The sequence below is a fragment of the Entelurus aequoreus genome, linkage group LG16 (genome assembly GCF_033978785.1).
Source record: "Entelurus aequoreus isolate RoL-2023_Sb linkage group LG16, RoL_Eaeq_v1.1, whole genome shotgun sequence".
Lineage (NCBI taxonomy): Eukaryota > Metazoa > Chordata > Actinopteri > Syngnathiformes > Syngnathidae > Entelurus > Entelurus aequoreus.
The window spans coordinates 17,141,353-17,163,960 of record NC_084746.1 but is presented as its reverse complement, the minus strand read 5'-3'; the positions used below and the strand labels follow the sequence as shown (position 1 = coordinate 17,163,960).

Genomic DNA, 22,608 nt, shown 5'->3' with positions numbered 1-22,608 from the left:
ATAGCATTTGTTTACATTCAGGGGTGCTGGCTTGCTGTTAGCGGTGAGCTATTGTATCCTCCTACGGCGTGTAGTGAAGCATGTTTAGATATTCCTCGTCCTGCAGTGATAATGATACTTGTAAGAAACTTACTTTATTCGTCGCCACGGAGGCGAGGATTAGGGATTTAGAAGTAGCTAAAACACTGCAGACTGCGGATGGATGTTAGCCGCTAGCTCGCTAGCCATGTCTTAAAGCACCTCTTCCTGATTTCACCTTTATCTTTAGTTTTTAAGCCAAAATGCGTCCGTTCTCCCTTTTCTGTCTACACACTGTGTCTGCTTGTAAGTACTCCGTGTGCGTGCGCTGCCGAACATGCTCCTCTGCTTGTAAAACCTGTTTAAAATACTTTTCAAACAGAGTACAGTACCATTTTTGAATCATTAGTACCGCGATACTATACTATACTATACCGTACAACCCTAAAAGGGACACACACAGAGACACTTGCTGTATGTTACGTACAATAACGCAACCTCCCTTACTATTTATTCACGTTATATTACCGTGCCAAATTGGTTGGGCAAAATAAAGAAGAAGAGGAGGGACAGAGACAAACAAAGAAATAAGACAAATGAGCCTGGACTCCCTGAGGTAACGAGCCTGGCTGTGTGCAGCAGAAGGAGCAGTGGAGTGCAACATCTTCCATGTGGCGACGCAAGGATACAACTGTGTGGACGACGACGTCACCGTGGCAGTGGGCTGTGTCGTGACGTAAGAGATCTCCAGCGTCACCATCAAGTTAGAGCAGGTCAACGTGGTGTCATGTCCACACGTAATCCAATCACTGAAACCACGGAGGAAACTTTAGCCCATTTTACTGCTTTAGTGCATTGGGTCACCATCAAAAGCAAGAAAACATATTTTTCTGTGGAGGAGCGACACACATATTGTGCCGTTGGGGGTGCATGTCTGATGCAAGGGCTGTTTAACACCTTTCTTACGTCACGGCTCTGGAGACCGATGAGCGTTGTCAGCAGGTTTATTGACATTCAAAAGGGTGAAACTAAAAAGACAGACAATACAGCCAATATATACATATGTTATGCAAATCCATCCATCCATCCATCTTCAACCGCTTATCCGGAATCGGGTCGCGGGGACAGCAGCTCCAGCAAAGACCCCCAGACTTCCCTCTCCAGAGCAACATTTGCGACTTCCTCCTGGGGAATCCCGAAGCGTTCCCAGGCCAGAGAGGAGATGTAATCCCCCCATCTGGTCCTTGGTCTGCCGCGGGGCCTCCTCCCAGTGGGACGTGCAAATGCATTCATATATATGCTGTAATGCTACCTTACAAGGCATGGGAAGGTTCCATTCTAATCTTTCCTGTGATAAAATGACAACCAAGGTAATCAAAAAGGTCAACCAATGAACAAGATGTCTCTATAGAATCTCCTCTCTGGTCAACAAAAGCACCATGAAGATTCTAGAGCAGGGGTGGGCAATTCATTTTTACCGGGGGCCGCATGAGCAACCCGAGCACTGCTGGAGGGCCACATTGACAATATTTCAATTACATTTTGCTCAATATTATTTTTTATATATACCGTAATATAAATAATAATAATAATAATAATAATAATTAATAATAATAATAATACTTTCAATTAACCTAACTTAACTTTATACCAAAAGCACTGCTTTGGAAATCATTTGTACCCCTTTCAGAGATCACATTTAGTTCCCCTTAAACATCCTCATGTTGCACAATGAAATGTAAGCGTAGGATGAAGTTTGCATTCCTGTAAATTTCTCTAGTAACAGCATTCCATGGTTAATATAAATAAATTAACATTAATAATAAATGACAGTAGAACAACAGGGACGGCGTGGCGAAGTTGGTAGAGTGGCCGTGCCAGCAATCGGAGGGTTGCTGGTTACTGGGGTTCAATCCCCACCTTCTACCATCCTAGTCACGTCTGTTGTGTCCTTGGGCAAGACACTTCACCCTTGCTCCTGATGGCTGCTGGTTAGCGCCTTGCATGGCAGCTCCCGCCATCAGTGTGTGAATGTGTGTGAATGGGTGAATGTGGAAATACTGTCAAAGCGCTTTGAGTACCTTGAAGGTAGAAAAGCGCTATACAAGTATAACCCATTTATCATTTAACAAGCACACGTATGACTGAGGAGTCATAGTGTAACTTTGTGTGGTGTTTGAGTTGTCCGACTTTTTGTGTGGCCATAAACGCACCAGTGGTTTAGTCGTATGCGTGTTGGTGACAGATGACAAGTTGGTTTTGGCCTGGTTTGTACGGCAGAAAATGACTCGTTTTTCGAGATAGAAGTGTTTTACTCATGTTTTTGGTGTGGTTATGGCCGAATATGAACAGTTTTGCTCAATTAAGTGATCGATATAATTCCTGGCCTCGAAGCATCTCGATAGACGTTACAATAATTGAACGATGTTCAATTGAACGGTGTTGACGAACACCGTTAGGGCCGCTTGTTGTCACTATCACTCAGAGTTGCATTGCAAAATTACACAGAGTAAATGTGTTTATTTTGTTTAGAATTCAGATGGGATTGATTTGGTGCGCGGCATATATTTGCTGTGCGCAGAGGACGCTTGAGCAGTGCGCAATTGCGCAGGCGCGCACCTTAGAGGGAACGTTGCTTGGCAGTCCATGTCTTGATGAAAACAAACCATTCGTCAACAACTTTTCTCTTTTTAGCGTCTCGGGTGTAAACCGTGCATCACTTGTCGCTGTGCACCTTCACTCACAGGTTACACACGGACATACGCCCATAAATAACACTTTTCAAAATAAAAGCAGCACAGTTGTATTGCGCGCACGACATAGATGTTTTTTCAACTTTATTTTGTAATTTGTGATTGCAGCTGTTCACATTCACTCACAATCACGCACGCGCATACGTCCACACGGAAGTAATACAAATAACGCTTTTCAAAACAAAAGCAGCACCGTTGTATTGCACACTCGACATAGATACTTTTTTAAATGTATTTTGTAATTTATGATTGGCCTCACGCGGGCCGGACAGGGACGCACAAAGGGCTGGATGTGGCCCGCGGGCCGCAGAATGCCCAGGTCTGTTGTAGCGGGAACTCTCATTCAACCCTTTTTCGATTACGCATGCACCTCCTGGTACCCTAGCACCTCCAAATCCCTCAAATCTAGACTCCAAACATCCCAGAACAAGCTAGTCAGATTACTTCTAGACCTCCACCCCAGATCACACCTCACTCCTACCCACTTCTCCAAAGTGGGCTGGCTCAAGGTGGAGGACAGAGTTAAACAACTTGCACTGAGCCTAGTCTATAAAATCCACTACACCTCCCTGATACCGAAGTACATGTCAAACTACTTCCTTAAAGGCCTACTGAAATGAATTTTTTTTATTTAAACGGGGATAGCAGATCTATTCTATGTGTCATACTTGATCATTTCGCGATATTGCCATATTTTTGCTGAAAGGATTTAGTATAGAACAACGACGATAAAGATTGCAACTTTTGGTATCTGATAAAAAAAAAGGCTTGCACCTACCGGAAGTAGCGTGACGTAGTCAGTTGAACATATACGCAAAGTTCCCTATTGTTTACAATGATGGCCGCATGAAGTGAGAGAGATTCGGACCGAGAAAGCGACAATTTCCCCATTAATTTGAGCGAGGATGAAAGATTTGTGGATGAGTAAAGTGCAAGTGAAGGACTAGTGGGGAGTTGAAGCTATTCAGATAGGGAAGATGCTGTGAGAGCCGGGGGTGACCTGATATTCAGCTGGGAATGACTACAACAGTAAATAAACACAAGACATATATATATTCTATTAGCCACAACACAACCAGGCTTATATTTAATATGCCACAAATTAATCCTGCATAAAAACACCTGCGTGTTTGTTATGCTAGCTCCTAGCTCCTCTGCTAGCTCCTAGCTCCATAGAACACGCCAATACAATTCAAACACCTGATCAACACACACAATCACTCAGCCCAAAAGACCGTTTACCTAACCCAAGGTTCATAAAGCTTATATATTTTTAAAAAGTTACGTACGTGACGCGCACATACGGTCAAGTTATCGAATGTTTAGCAGCCAAGGCTGCATACTCACGGTACCTGATATTCAGCTGGGAATGACTACAACAGTAAATAAACACAAGACATATATATACTCTATTAGCCACAACACAACCAGGCTTATATTTAATATGCCACAAATTAATCCTGCATAATAACACCTGCGTGTTTGTTATGCTAGCTCCTAGCTCCTCTGCTAGCTCCTAGCTCCATAGAACACGCCAATACAATTCAAACACCTGATCAACACACACAATCACTCAGCCCAAAAGACCGTTCACCTAACCCAAGGTTCATAAAGCTTATATATTTTTAAAAAGTTACGTACGTGACGCGCACTTACGGTACGGTACGTGTTATGCTAGCTCCTAGCTCCTCTGCTAGCTCCTAGCTCCATAGAACACGCCAATACAATTCAAACACATGATCAACACACACAATCACTCAGCCCAAAAGACCGTTCACCTAACCCAAGGTTCATAAAGCTTATATATTTTAAAAAAGTTACGTACATACGCAAAAAAAAGCCAAAGCTGCATACTCACAGTAGCACGTCTGCGTCTTTGTCATCCAAATCAAAGTAATCCCGGTAAGAGTCTGTGTTGTCCCAGTTCTCTACAGGCGTCTGTGTATCCAAATCAAAAGTCCTCCTGGTTAGAGTCTCTGTTATCCGAGTTCTTCCATCTTGACTGCATCTTTCGGGAATGTAAACAAAGAAGCGCCGGCTGTGTACTGTTGTGGCTGACTACGTTCGAAAAATACGTCCATTTCGCACCGACAACTTTCTTCTTTGCTTGCTTGGCTTCCTTCTCCATAATGCAATGAACATGATTGAAACAGATTCACGAACACAGATGTCCAGAATACTGTGGAATTATGAAATGAAAACAGAGCGTTTTCGTATCGGCTTCAATGTGGAAGGCATACCCGTGTTCGCCGGGCTACGTCACGCGCATACGTCATCCGCAGAGGCGTTTCGAACCGGAAGTTTAGCGGCAAATTTAAAATGTCACTTTATAAGTTAACCCGGCCGTATTGGCATGTGTTATAATGTTAAGATTTCATCATTGATATATAAACTATCAGACTGCGTGGTCGGTAGTAGTGGGTTTCAGTAGGCCTTTAATGACCGCCATAACCACAACACCAGGGGGAGTTCCACTAACCACGTTAAACCCAGATTCCGATCTAACAAAGGTCTCAACTCATTCTCCTTCTATGCCACATCAATATGGAATGCACTCCCAACAGGTGTAAAAGAAAGGGCATCTCTATCCTCCTTCAAAACCGCAATAAAAGAACACCTCCAGGCAACTTCAACCCTAAACTAACACCCTCCCGTCCTCATCGTACTTCTTCGGATTGTAAATAATCAAATGTAAATAATCAAATGTAGACACTTTTTCTTATACTTTCTGATCTCTCTCTCTGTGTCCACTACTTGCTGTACATATCCTACCAAGTCAGTCCTACATTGTTCCAATGACCATTTCTCTGATGATGCAATTGTTGATGACTGAAGTGTCAACCAAACCTAACCCCCCCCCCCCCCCCCCCAGATTGTAAATAATGTAAATAATTCTATGTATATACTCTGTCTGATGATTATCTTGTGTGATGACTGTATTATGATAATAGTATATATCTGTATCATGAATCAGTGGACCCCGACTTAAACAAGTTGAAAAACTTATCGGGGTGTTACCATTTAGTGGTCAATTGTACGGAATATGTACTTCACTGTGCAATCTACTAATAAAAGTTTCAATCAAAAAGTTTCAATCAAAAACAAAAGTGAATTTGTACTACGACGCCATCTTAGATGACATTGCAAATTATCGCTAATGAGCATGACAAAGATCTCATTATACATCACAAATCGGACATTTAGCTCGAAATATTTTAGACAAAAACCAAGTTTCAAAGTTCAACTTATGATACATACCGGCGATGCAACCTTAAACAAAAGATATATGCAGTATTTCTTCGAAAAGAACCACCATAAAGTACGTGCTGGCACCGTAGATTTGTCTGCTTGGCTTATGCAACTTCCGGTCAATAGTTTGATTCAAAGTACACACTTCTCAAAGATGTAGTAACTGCCCTGACCACTTGATGGCGACAAATACACATGTAATAATGTCAATGAAATAACAAGCAATAAGCACAACACACTTCAACTTTTAGTTGTAACAGAACACATACCGTATTTTTCGGAGTATAAGTCGCACCGGCCGGAAATGCATAATAAAGAAGGAAAAAAACATATATAAGTCGCACTGGAGTATAAGTCGCATTTTTTGGGGAAATTTATTTGATAAAAGCCAACACCAAGAATAGACATTTGAAAGGCAATTTAAAATAAATAAAGAATAGTGAACAACAGGCTGAATAAGTGTACGTTATATGAGGCATAAATAACCAACTGAGAACGTGCCTGGTATGTTAACGTAACATATTATGGTAAGAGTCATTCAAATAACTATAACATATAGAACATGCTATACGTTTACCAAACAATCTGTCACTCCTAATCGCTAAATCCCATGAAATCTTATACGTCTAGTCTCTTACGTGAATGAGCTAAATAATATTATTTGATATTTTACGGTAACGTGTTAATAAGTTCACACATAAGTCGTTCCTGAGTATAAGTCGCACCCCCGGCCAAACTATGAACAAAACTGTGACTTATAGTCCGAAAAATACGGTATATTATATTTTCCAGACCATAGGGCTCACAGGATTATAAAGCGCACTGCCGATGAGTGTGTCTAGTTAGGTCTATTTTCATATAAAAGGCGATTATAGGAGTTAAAGGAGTCATATTATTATTATTTTTCTTCTAAATGTAAAAGACTTCCTTGTGGTCTACATAACATGTAATGGTGGTTCTTTGGTCAAAATGTTGCATGGATGATGTTTTACAGATCATCTTCAAGCCGCTTTCTGACAGTCTCTTCAGGATGCGTCGTTTTGTGGGCGGTCTTATTTACGTGGCTCACCTTCGACAGCGTTTTCTCGCCGTCATCTTTGTTGTAGCGGTGTAGCGTGCAAGGACGGGAGTGGAAGAAGTGTTAAAAGATGGAGCTAACTGTTTTAATGACATTCAGACTTTACTTCAATCAATAACGGAGCAGCATCTCCTCATCCGTGGCTCACTAGTGCAACAACAATGCCGGAAATGTGTCCCGTGCAAAAAACGTCTGACCGGAACTCTCTAATAAATAAAGTTCCTTGGGTGAATAATGTAAACTCACTACACCGGTATGTTTTAGCGCTTTCATGGCGAGTTTACTGACAGATATAAGTAAGAACTTTACACTACTTTATTGTTACGTCTTCTGGGGCGCATAGCTGCGCTGGTAGTGTTCCTTTCAAGGCAGAAACAAGCAGGAGTAGCATACAGGTAAGACTAAGCTTTCTTTAATAAATTAAACGCAGGACAAAAATATAAATAAATGAGTTATACTTGTATAAGGGTGAAGTGTCTTGCCCAAGGACACAACGGACGTGACTAGGATGGTAAAAGGTGGGGATTGAACCCCAGTAACCAGCAACACTCAGATTGCTGGCACAGCAACTCTACCAACTTCGCCACGCCGTCCCTAAATACAAAAACTGAGGACGCTAGCAAGCGTGGAGCTAAACAAAACCCAAAATGTCACCAAGGGTGAAAAAACGAGGAAAGCTAGTCTGTACAAAAAAATCACTAGAGCGAGGAGATAAACCGGGAGAATGTAACTGTTGCCTGTCGCAAACATTGACCTAGCAACTAATGCTGGGTGACAGGAAACTATAAAGGGGAGTGATTAACCAAAACACCTGGTGGGAACACTAATTGCAAAACTAAGACAGGTGAGGAGAATCAGTGCCCATGGAAACAAACAGAAAACAGGGAAAGAGGATGCACCCAGGAAACAGACTAAAACAGAAAAAATACCAAACCCAAATCATGCCATGGCCCGGGTGACGGATCATGACACTTTATATTAGAAATGGCAACAGCAGAGGGTGAATGTCCCATAACAAGAAGAAAGAGAAAAAGAAGAAGCTTATCAACTACGGCAGGGTGTCCAAACTTTTTCCACTGAGGGCCGCACACTGAAAAATCAAAGCACGTGGGGGCCTTTTTGATATTTTCTTCATTTTCAAAACCAATACAATATACACTTTTTTTTTTTAACCTTTGGGGCTCGCTCAAGTTAGGTCCTAGGGACCCAGAAGGGTTTCAGTCTTAAAAAAGGTTAAAAATAAGTCACCCAATTTTTTGGGGGTAAAAATACAAAATATACAATATTTTTCCCAAAAAGATTTTCAAAGTGGAATATTTGATGTGAAGTAATTTGATTTTACGTCAATAATTCATAGCAAAATTTATTTGAATTGTATTTTTTTATTTTTTTTTAGCAAAGACAGGTGTTTTTTAATTCCACTAACATTTTTGGAGATCCAAAAGTGCCCACTCATAAAATGGTCATGCTTTTTTTTGTAATTTTTTTTTTTTACATTCAACACTTAAATCTCTATATCAGCTTCAGATGATATATAGCAGACCTGGGCATTCTGCGGCCCGCGGGCCGCATCCGGCCCTTTGTGCGTCCCTGTCCGGCCCGCGTGAGGCCAATTATAAATTACAAAATAAATTTTAAAAAGTATCTATGTCGAGTGTGCAATACAACGGTGCTGCTTTTGTTTTGAAAATCGTTATTTGTATTACTTCCGTGTGGACGTATGCGTGATTGTGAGTGAATGTGAACAACTGCAATTACAAAATAAAGTTGAAAAAACATCTATGTCCTGCGCGCAATACAACTGTGCTGCTTTTATTTTGAAAAGTATTATTTATGGGCGTGTGTCCGTGTGTAACCTGCGAGTGAAGGTGCACATGCAGCGACAAGTGATGCACGGTTTACACCCGAGACGCCAAAAAGAGAAAAGTTGATGAGGAATGCCGTGTTTTCAACAACACATGAACTGCAAAGCAACGTCCCCTCACCTAAGGTGCGTGCCTGCGCAATTGCGCACTGCTCAAGCGTCCACTGCGCGCAGCAAGTATATATGCCGCGCACCAAATCAAATCCCATCTGAATTATAAACAAAATAAACATATTTATTCTATGGAATTTTGCAATGCAACTTTGAGTGACAGTGACAACAAGCGGCCCTAATGGTGTTCGTCAACACCGTTCAATTGAACACCGTTCAATTATTGTAACGTCTATCGAGATGCTTCGAGGACAGGAATTATATCCATCACTTTATTGAACAAAACTGTTTATATTCGGACATAACCACACCAAAAACATGAGTAAAACAATTATATCTCGAAAAACTAGTCATTTTCTGCCGTACAAACCAGGCCAAAACCAACTTGTCATCTGTCACCAACACGCGTAGCACTAAACCACTGGTGCGTTTAAGGCCACACAAAAAGTCGGACAACTCAAACACCACACAAAGTTACACTATGACTCCTCAGTCATACGTGTGCTTATTTTACTGTCATTTATTATTAATGTTAATTTATATATATTAGTCATGGAATGCTGTTACACACACTATGTTGAAGTATTACTATTATTATTATTATTATTATTATTTATCTTACGGTATATATCAAAAATAATATTGAGCAAAATTTAATTGAAATATTGTCGATGTGGCCCTCCAGCAGTGCTCGGGTAGCTCATGCGGCCCCCGGTAAAAATTAATTGCCCACCCCTGATATATAGTGTAATTAGTTTAGTATATTTATAATAACAATCAATATAATAATTAGTATAATTAGTATTAGTAAATAATTTGAATGTATTTTTTAAAATAATTTTCATATTTTTCATGTTTTTTGTTTGTTTGTTGTATTTGTGTCCTTTTTGTCCTTAAATCAGTCAATAATTCATAGCAACGTTGATTTTGACTCATTATTATTTTTTGAAATTTAAAAAAAAAAAAAGTGTTTTTAGAGTCAACAATGCAACTTTTTTTCTCGTTGCATTTCACCTATTTGCTCTTTTATTCCACGTTTTAATGTTTAAAAAAAAAAAATGTTTTAGTATTTTTAGAATGATGTGCCGCGGGCCGGTAAAACATGAGCTGCAGGCCGCAAATGGCCCCCGGGCCACACTTTGGACACCCCTGAACTACGGTGTCGGCACAGACTACAGAGGCGGACCCTCGCAAATTTTTAGTACTTATGCAGATCCCAAATACAGATCAGCAGGTACCAGAAGGTAAGAAAAGTTCCATCCATCTTCAACCGCTTATCCAGAATCGGGTCGTGGGGACAACAGCTCCAGCAGAGACCCCCAGACTTCCCTCTCCAGAGCAACATTAGCGACTTCCTCCTGGGGAATCCCGAAGCGTTCCCAGGCCAGAGAGGAGATGTAATCCCCCCCATCTGGTCCTTGGCCTGCTGTGGGGTCTCCTCCCAGTGGGACGTGTAACGAGGACCTCCCTAGGGAGACGCTCGTGAGGCATCCGCACGAGATGCCCGAACCACCTAAGCTGGTTCCTTTCCAAGCGAAGGAGCAGCGGCTCTACTCCGAGTCTCTCTCGGGTGACTGCACTTCTCACCCTATCTCTAAGGGAGATGCCAGCCACCCTTCTGAGGAAACTCATTTCGGCCGCTTGTATCCGCGATCTTATTCTTTCTGTCATGACCCACACTTCATGACCATAGGTGAGAGTAGGAATGTAGATAGCTCAGTAGACCGAGAGCTTTGCCTTCTGGCTCAGCTCTCGTTTGGTCACAACAGTGCGGCAGAGAGACTGCAATACTGATGGAGATGGAGAAGGAAATCAGCCGGTAAGAAAAGTTGATTTTGCATAATATTGCGAAACAAAACGCTAGATAATATGTCTTACCTTATGCACACACCATAATAATACTCCTATGTTGAAGCACAGTACAATCCATCAAGCGGTGCGGCTTCATAGCTTACCAATGTCATACTAAAACATTTTGATAGATTTTTGAGCGCCGTGTGTAATGTTCTATATTTTCAATGGAACATATAAAATGTTGGTGTTGTTTACTTGAGTCATATTGCAGTCTACACGTATCTCTTATGGGTGACTGTGCGCATTAAAGGGGTCCTATTATGATAATTTTTCTAAATGTAAAACACTTCCTTGTGGTCTACATAACATGTAATGGTGGTTCTTTGGTCAAAATGTTGCATAGATGAAGTTTTACAGATCATTTTCAAGCCACTTTCTGATCGTCTCTTCAGGATGCGCCGTTTTTCTTATTTACGTGCCTCCACTTCGACGGAAGATCCCAGTAGGTACCAGATTGTAAGAAAAGTTGTTTTTGCATAATATTGCGAAACAAAAAATGCCAGATAATGTGTCCTAATAGGGGTCGTTATACACACACCATAATAATACCGAATGTTGAAGCACAGTACATCTGACTATGGTAGTTGTAATGCTTACCAAATCCATCCATCCATCCATTTTCTACCGCTTATTCCCTTCGGGGTCGCGGTGGCGCTGGAGCCTATCTCAGCTACAATCGGGCGGAAGGCGGGGTACACCCTGGACAAGTCAAAGTCCTACTAAAAATTTTGACAGATTTTCGAGCGCCGTGTGTAATTTTCTATATTCTCGATGAAACTTCAAAGTGTTGGTGTTGCTTGCTTACGGGTACTTGCTAGCGTCATTAATTGAAGAGGAGGCGTCAACTTGCAGTCCACATGTGTCTCTTATGTGTGACTGCCATCTACTGGTCACACTGATCATTTCACCATGTACCAAATAAAATAGCTTCGAGGTAGGTAAGCACAACCAAAATTATTCCGTACATTTGACGCATTTGAGAAAATGAAAGGATTTGAAGTGCGCCCTATAGTCTGAAAAATACGGTACATCACTTCATAAGATGTCATAGATTGTGTAAATAGTATGACCTCAGTTAACTGAATAAAAGACAAAGAATCAGTAGAACACACCGACAAAGGAGTGGATTTACACGCACCCATTTAGACACATTAATTGCTGCTTTATATTCGCTGTTTGGCTGAACCTAGAGTCTGGAGTAAGAAGGTTTTAGTATGACAAGTCATGCATTGTGTTTTAATACATGAATTGGTTGTATTTATTTCAATTTGCATCCATGGTGTCTCAAGCTGGGCTGTTGATCCAGTTTGCAGGCGAGGTGTGTTGAAACAAACAGTGCATTTCTAATGACATGTTTAATTTGTCCATGTGGGTTGCTATGAAATCCTCATGACATAATAAATCTAGCCCTTGAATATTAAAATAATGTATGTGGGTTTGAATGGGCCTTTATTAGGGGTGTGCGATTCTCACGTTGTGCGATTCAGAATCGATTCTCTTTTTTTTTTTAAATCCATTATTTTTTTGTAAAAAAAAATTGTATTTTTAATTTTTATTTTTTTTAATTTAATCAATCCAACAAAACAATACACAACAATACCATAACAATGCAATCCAATTCCAAAACCAAACCCGACCCAGCAACACTCAGAACTGCAATAAACAGAGCAATTGAGAGGAGACACAAACACCACACAGTTTCACTACTTTCACCAAAAGTAGTGAAACAAAAATGAATATTATCAACAACAGTATCAATATTAGTTACAATTTCAACATAGCAGTGATTAAAAATCCCTCATTGACATTATCATTAGACATTTATTTTAAAAAAAAAAGAACAATAGTGTCACAGTGGCTTACACTTGCATCGCATCTCATAAGCTTGACAACACACTGTGTCCAATATTTTCACAAAGATAAAATAAGTCATATTTTTGGTTCATTTAATAGTTAAAACAAATTTACATGATTGCAATCAGTTGATAAAACATTGTCCTTTACAATTATAAAAGCTTTTTACAAAAATCTACTACTCTGCTTGCGTGTCAGCAGACTGGGGTAGATCCTGCTGAAATCTATGTATTAATGAATAGAGAATCCTTTTGAATCGGGAAAAAAATCGTTTTTGAATCGAGAATCGTGTTGAATTGAAAAAAAAAAATCGGTTTTGAATCGAATCGTGACCCAAAGAATCGATATTGAATCGAATCGTGGGACACCCAAGGATTCACAGCCCTAGCCTTTATACATTTTGCTTGCATGTTTTTTTTGTAGGATTTTTTTGCTTGTTTAGATCACAGCAGTGTTAATTTTGACAGCAGTATTTAATTAAGTTGTAGGCAAAAATGTATTTTAGTTTTTGTTATATTCTTGCCATCTAAATTGATTTACAAAACCAGTGAAGTTGGCACGTTGTGTAAATGGTAAATAAAAACAGAATACAATGATTTGTAAATCCTTTTCAACTTATATTCAATTGAATAGACTGCAAAGACAAGATATTTAATGTTTGAACTGAGAAACTTATTTTTTGTTGTTGCAAATAATCATTAAGTTAGAATTTAATGGCAGCAACACATTGCAAAAAAGTTGGCACAAGGGCATTTTTACCACTGTGTTACATGGCCTTTCCTTTTAACAACACTCAGTAAACGTTTGGGAACTGAGGAGACCAATTTTGGAAGCTTTTCAGGTGGAATTCTTTCCCATTCTTGCTTGATGTACAGCTTAAGTTGTTCAACAGTCCGGGGGTCTCAGTTGTGGTATTTTAGGCTTCATAATGCACCACACATTTTCAATGGGAGACAGGTCTGGACTACAGGCAGGCCAGTCTAGTACCCGCACTCTTTTACTATGAAGCCACGCTGTTGTAACACGTGCAGAATTTGGCTTGGCATTGTCTTGCTGAAATAAGCAGGTCACCGTAACCTTATTCACGTTCGCACAGCCAAGAGGCTCAACGACCGATAAGCGCGCTGGGTGCAGTTTTTCTGCCGATTTGACTACACTCTCTCATTCAGACCTGCCCATGCCCGTGTTGTAGGGATGGTAACGTGGGAGATCGAAGGCTTGGTCAAGACGGCCCTGCGCTCCGACTCTGGTCCCGACAGCGGACCCCCGAACAAGCTGTTTGTTCCTCGACAACTACGATCCAAGGTACTGGACTGGGCTCATTCTAACATCCTCACCTGCCATCCCGGAATCCATAGGTCACTCTCTTTCATTCAACGCCGTTTCTTGTGGCCATCAATGGAGGCGGATACCCGCGAGTTTGTTGCTGCATGCACCATCTGCCTCCGCAACAAAGCTGCCCACAGTCCTCCGACTGGCCTCTTAAGTTCTCTCACTATTCCCAGTAGACCCTGGTCCCACATTGCTTTGGACTTCATTACCGGATTTCTCATCTCACAAGGTAACACTACCATTCTCACTCTGATCGACAGGTTCTCCAAAGCAGCCCACTTCGGCCCCTTCCCAAGCTTCCCTCCGCTTCCGAGACTACTGACCTACTCGTCCAGCATGTGGTCAGAATCCATGGGATCCCCGTGGACATCGTGTCTGACGTTGGTCCCCAATTCATTTCCCGGGTCTGGCAGACCTTCTGCAAGGGGATTGGGGCCACGGTCAGTCTGTCCTCCGGCTATCACCCCCAAAGCAATGGGCAAGCCGAGAAGGCCAACCAGGGAGTGGAGACCATGCTGCGCTGTATGGCCGCCCGCCAGCCCACATCCTGTTGCAAGTTCATAGCCTTGGTGGAATACGCATTCAACTCCATGACCAGCGCGGCCACAGGTATGTCCCCGTTTGAGTGCTCCGTGGGTTTCCAGCGCCCTACGTTTCCTCAACAGGAGATCAAAGCAGCAATGCCCTCTTCCCGAGCCCATCCTAGGCGCTGCCGCAACGTCTAGAAATCCGCCCGTGCGGCACTGTTAAGGGCTTCATAGAGGATGCGTCACAGCGCCAATCGGCGGCGCATCCCGGCACCAGCCTATCAGCCCGGGCAGCACGTGATACTGCGGGCCAAGGATCTTCACCTTCCAGTATACTCCCAAAAGTTGGCACCACGCTACATAGGGCCTTTCCCAGTGGAAGCCATCATAAACCAAGCTGCGGTATGTCATCCCCTACCATATTCTATAAAAGTACACACAGTTTTTTACGTCTCCCAACTTAACCCTGTAACGGTCAGTTCCCTTCCCCTCCCCACCCCTGCTCCTCCCCCTCCTAGGATCCTCGAAGACGGTGATACTGTTTGGACTGTTAAGGAGATTCTCAGGGTTCGGCGACAGGGAAGGGGGTTGGTCTTCTAGGTCAACTGGGAGGGCTATGGACCGGAGGATCGATCCTGGGTAACTGCCTCATACATCGACAACCCATCACTCCTTAGAGACTTCTACGAGGCTCACCCTGAGGCACCACGACGCTCATCAGGAGTCTCGCATAAGAGGGGGGGTCCTGTTAAGGATTAGACACCTGCCGCCTCTCATTCTGCTGTGCGCTCCACTGAGTGCACCTCGGGACACGCCCACGGGCGTTCCTCCTTGGCTGCGGTCGCGCCTCCGCACGGCTGCAATGAGAATTTGCCTTCATAAGCCAGCGCGTCTTGCGTTCCAGTGCCAGAACGTAGCTACTTGTACATGTGCAGTAAGCCTCATACGTCTCCAGCTTTCCTTGCCTGTGTGCTTCCTCGCTCTTTGTGTTTTTCCCCCGTCGTGCTCACTGTGTCTCATTTCGTGTCGTCATCCAGCAACCCGTCATCCTCCCCTGGTTTCGGGCTGTGTCTCGTCTCCCCGGATCCCCTCTGGACTCTCTGCTGCCTCCCTGGACCTTGACCTCACACCTGCCCTTTGACCACGACGCCTCGCTCCAGCCCTTGACCTCCTGGCTGTCTCTGGACCTTCGAGCCTGCCTTGCCCTATCTGGACTTCCGCCTCGATCTCAACACGCACCTTCAACACCACCTGGTAACACCCCTCAGATATTTACTACACGTAGTCACACCTTATTCCTTTGGATTAAGTACACACTTCACGTACATCTGTTTATGTCAATAAACACGCTGCAAGCTCACGATGTCACTGTCTCTGTGCCGTCTCCTTCTTCCACTGTATCGTTACATGCCTTTGGTGTACAAAAAAAGTAGTGGTAACTCTCTTTAATAGTAACAGTAATTCAGTACAGTATGAGTCGTTTGGAAAGCTTAGTTTAGGCCTACTTACTGTTGCGTAGATAATTAGCCTGCAGATGGCGCTTCAAGTTGGTTTTATTTTTCGAGCCACAAGGTTTACAACGTATCTTGTTGTCTACCGTTGCAAAGGTACAACGTCTCCATATGTCTTCTCTTTCTGCCAGGTTGAGAAGACATATTGCGGGGTGGCGGGCGGTGCGGATAATATATGGAAACATTTTCTTTTTTCCGTAAAATCTAATGACTGCATACCGGTGCACTCTCTATAGCAGGGGTGCTCATTACGTTGATCGCGAGCTACCGGTCGATCACGGAGGGTGTGTCAGTCGATCCCCAGCCAGGCATTAAAAAAATAGTCCTAAAAATGAGCGATCATAAATCTTCACTATGACGTCACTTTCGTCACTTGATTGACATTCACGGCACCCGAGCGTCTTCTGAGATGACGCTGGCTGCTGCCAGCTCATTATTAAGAAAAAATGACCGACAGGAAGGCGAGAAACACTTTTTATTTCAACAGACTGTGGCGCCATATCTGTCGTCAAAACTCCAAAGACCGACTGCACAGTTGCACAATAAAAGCTCTGCTTCATCCTGCCTGCGCTAACAAAATAAGAGTCTCAGAAAGCTGGCGTGCACAAGCTAGCAAGCTATGGAGTTTGCCGCCAATGTATTTCTTGTAAAGTGTATACAAAGGAGTACGGAAACTGGACAAATAAGATGCCAAAAACCAACCACTTTCATGTGGTATTGGACAGAAAGGAGGACTTTTTTTCTCCTCCATTTGAAAATGCGGACGTTATCAGCACCACTGTCTGATTCCTATCAATGCAAGTCATCAGAATCAGGTAACACACCAACTTATATTCTTGTCTTCATGAAAGAAAGGAATCTATATGTGTTAAACAGGCTTGTATTATCATTAAACACCTTTAACTTATTAACAATATTAACTATATGTGTTAAACATTCTTGCATTATCTTTAAACACCTTTAACTTGTTAACAATATTAACTATATGTGTTAAACATGCTTGTATTATCTTTAAACACCTTTAACTTATTGACAATATTAACTGTATGTGTTAAACATGCTTGTATTATCTTTAAACACCTTTAACTTATTGACAATATTAACAATATGTGTTAAACATGCTTGTATTATCATTAAACACCTTTAACTTGTTAACAATATTAACTGTATGTGTTAAACATGCTTGCATTATCTTTAAACACCTTTAACTTGTTAACAATATTAACTATATGTGTTAAACATGCTTGCATTATCTTTAAACACCTTTAACTTGTTAACAATATTAACTATATGTATTAAACATTCTTGTATTATCATTAAACACATTTAATTTATTAACAATATTAACTATATGTGTTAAACATGCTTGCATTATCATTAAACACCTTTAACTTGTTAACAAAAACATATATTTCATAAATAAGTCAATATAAATTATATATATGAATGAGGTAGATCCCCACGACTTGATCAATTGAAAAGTAGCTCGCCTGCAGAAAAAGTGTGAGCACCCCTGCTCTATAGTCTGGAAAATACAGTAACTTACAGTAGCTGGCAGTAAACAAAACAAACAAAAATCATTTAAATAGCAAAACACGTCCAATGTTATTTTTTTAATGCATTACAATTTGTAGAGTGAATGTAATTTACAGTACGGGTTAAATAATGTCAAGTGCAGCGCAGACAGTGAAGGAAAGGAAGGAGGTTATTTGTGGTTCTTTGTATTGATTCTCCTTCTATGATTAGAATTAATGATTATGCTGATTGCGCATCAGCCTTCTGCTCAAAAATAAAACCTGCTGACGTTTTGATTACAAGCCTGTCACACGTCACGAAACAAATGGCTAGTTTTCTAATTGAAAGCGTATACAAGAGATTTGCGCATAATCTATACTCGTGTTGCTCCTCACTGTAGACATGACACTTTGTGACGCCTGGAGAGAAGCTACCATAAGATGGACGGTATCTACCCTGAGACGCTTGGTTAGAAGAATGCCGCCATTTGATTTGGACTCCCAAAGGTTCCCATGTGCTGGGTTGGATGACGTTCATGCACATAACCACACGCCAACAAATCCTCATTAAACCTGTTGACTCTGTTAAGGCTGCCAGTAGACATGAGTCCCTCAGGTGTGTGTGTGTGTGAGAGAGAGAGAGAGGGAGGACTTTTATATATGTGGCCATCAGACCCTCTGACGTCTCTGGGTTATTACAGCGCAGAGGGCTGACACACACCCGCAAACATCCTCATATCTTCTCCTGTTCCACTATCGAAGCTGAGGAGGAATCCACTTACACAGACAGAGACAAAGTCCACCATCAGCCAGGCCTTCCCTCCATCTTATATGACAAATTTGTTCATTTCCACAGATTCGATTTGCACAATGCCGGGCTCCCAGGTGTGTTTGTGTTGACTGTACCTCTGTCTATGTAGGTTTGGATGCCAATGTGGGGTTAGGTTTTGTCCAAGAGCAACACGAGTTAGATGGAGCCATGTCATTGGGACAGCAGAGAAAAAGAGCCTGTGCAAGCAAAAAAAAAGCTTGTTGAACGGACATTTTGTCGGATTAGTAAACAACTGCAACTCGCTGGAATAGAAACGAAAAGAATACAAAGTAAACAAAGACGGGGAATTAAAGGCCTACTGAAAGCCACTACTGATAGTTTATATATCAATGATGAAATCTTAACATTGCAACACATGCCAATACGGCCGGGTTAACTTATAAAGTGCAATTTTAAATTTCCCGCTAAACTTCCGGTTGAAAACGTCTATGTATGATGACGTATGCGCGTGACGTCAATCGTTGAAACGGAAGTATTCGGACACCATTGGATCCAATACAAAAAGCTCTGTTTTCATCTCAAAATTCCACAGTATTCTGGACATCTGTGTTGGTGAATCTTTTGCAATTTGTTTAATGAACAATGAAAACTGCAATGAAGAAAGTTGTAGGTGGGATCGGTGTATTAGCGACGGACTAAAGCAACTCAACCAGGAGGACTTTGAGATGGATAGCAGACGCGCTAGCCGCCGACCTCACCTTGACTTCCTCCGTCTCCGGGCCGCCGACCGCATCTATGATCGGGTGAAGTCATTCGTCGCTCCGTCGATCGCTGGAACACAGGTGAGCACGGGTGTTGATAAGCAGATGAGGGCTGGCTGGCGTAGGTGGATAGCTAATGTTTTTAGCATAGCTCTGTCGAGGTCCCGTAGCTAAGTTAGCTTCAATGGCGTCGTTAGCAACAGCATTGTTAAGCTTCGCCAGGCTGGAAAGCATTAACCGTGTAGTTCATGTCCATGGTTTAATAGTATTGTTGATTTTCTATCTATCCTTCCAGTCAGGGGCTTATTTCTTTTGTTTCTATCATCATTTAAGCACGATGCTATCACGTTAGCTCCGTAGCTAAAGAGCTTCGCCGATGTATTGTCGTGGAGATAAAAGTCACTGTGAATGTCCATTTCGCGTTCTCGACTCTCATTTTCAAGAGGATATAGTATCCGAGGTGGTTTGAAATACAAATCTGTGATCCACAATAGAAAAAGGAGAAAGTGTGGAATCCAATGAGCCCTTGTATCTAAGTTACGGTCAGAGCGAAAAAAGATACGTCCTGCACTGCACTCTAGTCCTTCACTCTCACGTTCCTCATCCACGAATCTTTCATCCTCGCTCAAATTAATGGGGTAATCGTCGCTTTCTCGGTCCGAATCGCTCTCGCTGCTGGTGTAAACAATGGGGAAATGTGAGGAGCCCTTCAACCTGTGACGTCACGCTACTTCCCGTACAGGCAAGGCTTTTTTTTATCAGCGATCAAAAGTTGTGAACATTATCGTCGATGTTCTCTACTAAATCCTTTCAGCAAAAATAGGGCAATATCGCGAAATGATCAAGTATGACACATAGAATGGATCTGCTATCCCCGTTTAAATAAAACAATTTCATTTCAGTAGGCCTTTAAACTTCAATCACACACCATGGTTGTTAAAAGCCACAACCTCTAGGTTGTGATCAGAAAGGCCAGAGTGTGTGTAAAGAGACTATGGCCAACTTCTCCTCAATGAATGAGAGAACACACAGTAGATCATACAATAACACAAGAAATGAATACATTTAACAGTTGGTTTGACAAAAACAGACTATCTTTGAATCTCAGTGACACTAAAGTAATGCAATTCAGTAACAGCAGAAGGGAAAGTCAAACACAAATACAAATAGACTGACACTGAAAGAGTAAAAGAAAATTAACTGGAAATCTCATATAAAAAATATACAACATAAAATGGCAATAATTACATAAATAATAAGTAAGGCAAAATATGTTGTGGACCAAAAATCACTTCATATTCTCTACTGCTCACCAGTGTTACCTTATCTGAGGCATTGTGCAGAAATATGGGATATAAGTCAGAAGTACACTTAATTCACTTAGCATGTTACAACAAAAAAGATGAGTTATAATAATACAAACACACCACACTTGACACACTTCACACAAAAGTCACAATTTATCTGTGATTGTTGGTCCAAAGCTAATGAAAATTTTGGAAAAATGAGGCTAATAAGTTATTTTATTGGCCCTTCTGTGTATTTTTTTTTTTAACGTTTATGGCGTCGTTGAGTGCGTGTTAGACAGCCTGCTGGTCACCAGACACAGCAGGAAAGTAGCAGCACAGTGCCTCAAATACGGCCGCAAAATGATACTTCATTTTTATTGGTAATTTATTTTTTATTGACGTCCAGCATCAGACATTCTCATCCCTTACATCATATTTGCATACATTATACATCTATTGTGCTCTAAGTGTCAAAATATTATTATTTTTTGTTTTATGAAGCCGAAAAAACAAAAAAATTTAATAAAAATTGTCTAAATGTAAGTTTAGAATTATACAAAGACTTAAAGCTAAAGTCCCAATGATTGTCACACACACACTAGGTGTGGTGAAATGTGTCCTCTGCATTTGACCCATCCCCTTGTTCACCCCCTGGGAGGTGAGGGGAGCAGTGAGCAGCAGCAGGAATCATTTGATGATTTTAACCCCAAATTCCAACACTTGATGCTGAGTGCCAAGCAGGGAGGTAATGGATCCCATTTTGTATAGTCTTTGGTATGACTCGGTCGGGGTTTGAACTCACGACCTTCCAGTCTCAGGGCGGACACTCTAACCACAAGACCACTGAGCTGGACGTCTTATTTTGTTCAAGTTAAAGTACCAATGATTGTCACACACACACTAGGTGTGGCGAAATTATTCTCTGCATTTGACCCATCACCCTTGATCACCCCCTGGGAGGTGAGGGGAGCAGTGAGCAACAGCGATGGCCGCGCCCGGGAATCATTTTTGGTGAACTAACCCCCAATTCCAACCTTTGATGCTGAGTGTTAAGCAGGGAGGTAATGGGTCCCATGTTTATAGTCTTTGGTATGACTCGGGCGGGGTTTGAACTCACAACCTACCGATCTCAGGGCGGACACTCTAACCACTAGGCCACTGAGTAGGTGGCCTAGTGGTCAGAGTGTGGCCTTTTGGTTTATTTTGTGTGAAGAATGCATATATATATATATATTTAAGAGTTATTTCTTTCTATTCATAGTCATATTTGTGTTTTTCCATTTGTACTCTTTCTATTTTTTATCTTATGTCCGCAAGTAAACTATGTGTGTGACCTTGAAGGTTTGCACTGTAGGAAATGAAATACTCCCTTTTGTCTTATCTTTAGTGGAACGATGAGGCCATGTTCCTTTCCGGACAGGTGGGGGCTTTAATTCTGTGTAAGAAGTGGGCTATTCAGTTTGAGGGTCAGAACAACTTAGGAAGCCGGTGTGAATGTATAGGTTGTTCTCCTAAAATGTTCAGTAAAACTTGATGATATTCCTATTCTGTCCTGGTGATCCTTCTTACTCAGCATACACGTCATCCAAAATAATTTGGGATTGACCAGTAACTTAAATTCCCTTGGACTGGTCCGACGCAACAATTGTCAGAAAAAGTAACGTCAAAACAACAGCAATTGCACACATCTGGGCACAGCTGCACACGTCCTCGGTAGCAAAGATGGCGCCTGTTGTTTAGTTGGCCATACTCTTTATCCACCACTCTGAGAAAGGCCAGAGGCGTCTATAAGGAGAGTATGGCCAACTCGGTTTCAGAGTTGGTCCCAAACATGCCGCCCTGCGGTCATGTGAGGGGCTTTTGACCAATCATTTAGGACAGGGATTCTCAAACTGTGTGGTACACAGGCTCCATCTAGTGGTACGCCAAAGAATCACTTGATTAAAGGCCTACTGAAAGCCACTACTACCGACCACGCAGTCTGATAGTTTATATATCAATGATGAAATCTTAACATTATAACACATGCCAATACGGCCGGGTTAACTTATAAAGTGACATTTTAAATTTGCCGCTAAACTTCCGGTTCGAAACGCCTCTGCGTGTGACGTATGCGTGTGA

General features: G+C 41.8%; 1 long non-coding RNA gene across 2 annotated transcripts in view; it reads right to left on the bottom strand.

Annotated features, from left to right (window-relative positions):
* Positions 1-553: 553 nt before the first annotated feature.
* The window catches only part of LOC133630653 (uncharacterized), a 74,564-nt gene continuing 52,509 nt past the window's right edge, over positions 554-22,608 (bottom strand). The window contains exon 5 of one of the 2 annotated variants that reach the window (XR_009821311.1): positions 554-827. This is a non-coding gene — a long non-coding RNA (uncharacterized LOC133630653). Of the gene's footprint in view, positions 828-18,570; positions 18,674-22,608 lie in introns of those variants that run through there. The other variant, XR_009821312.1, reaches the window with a different exon arrangement.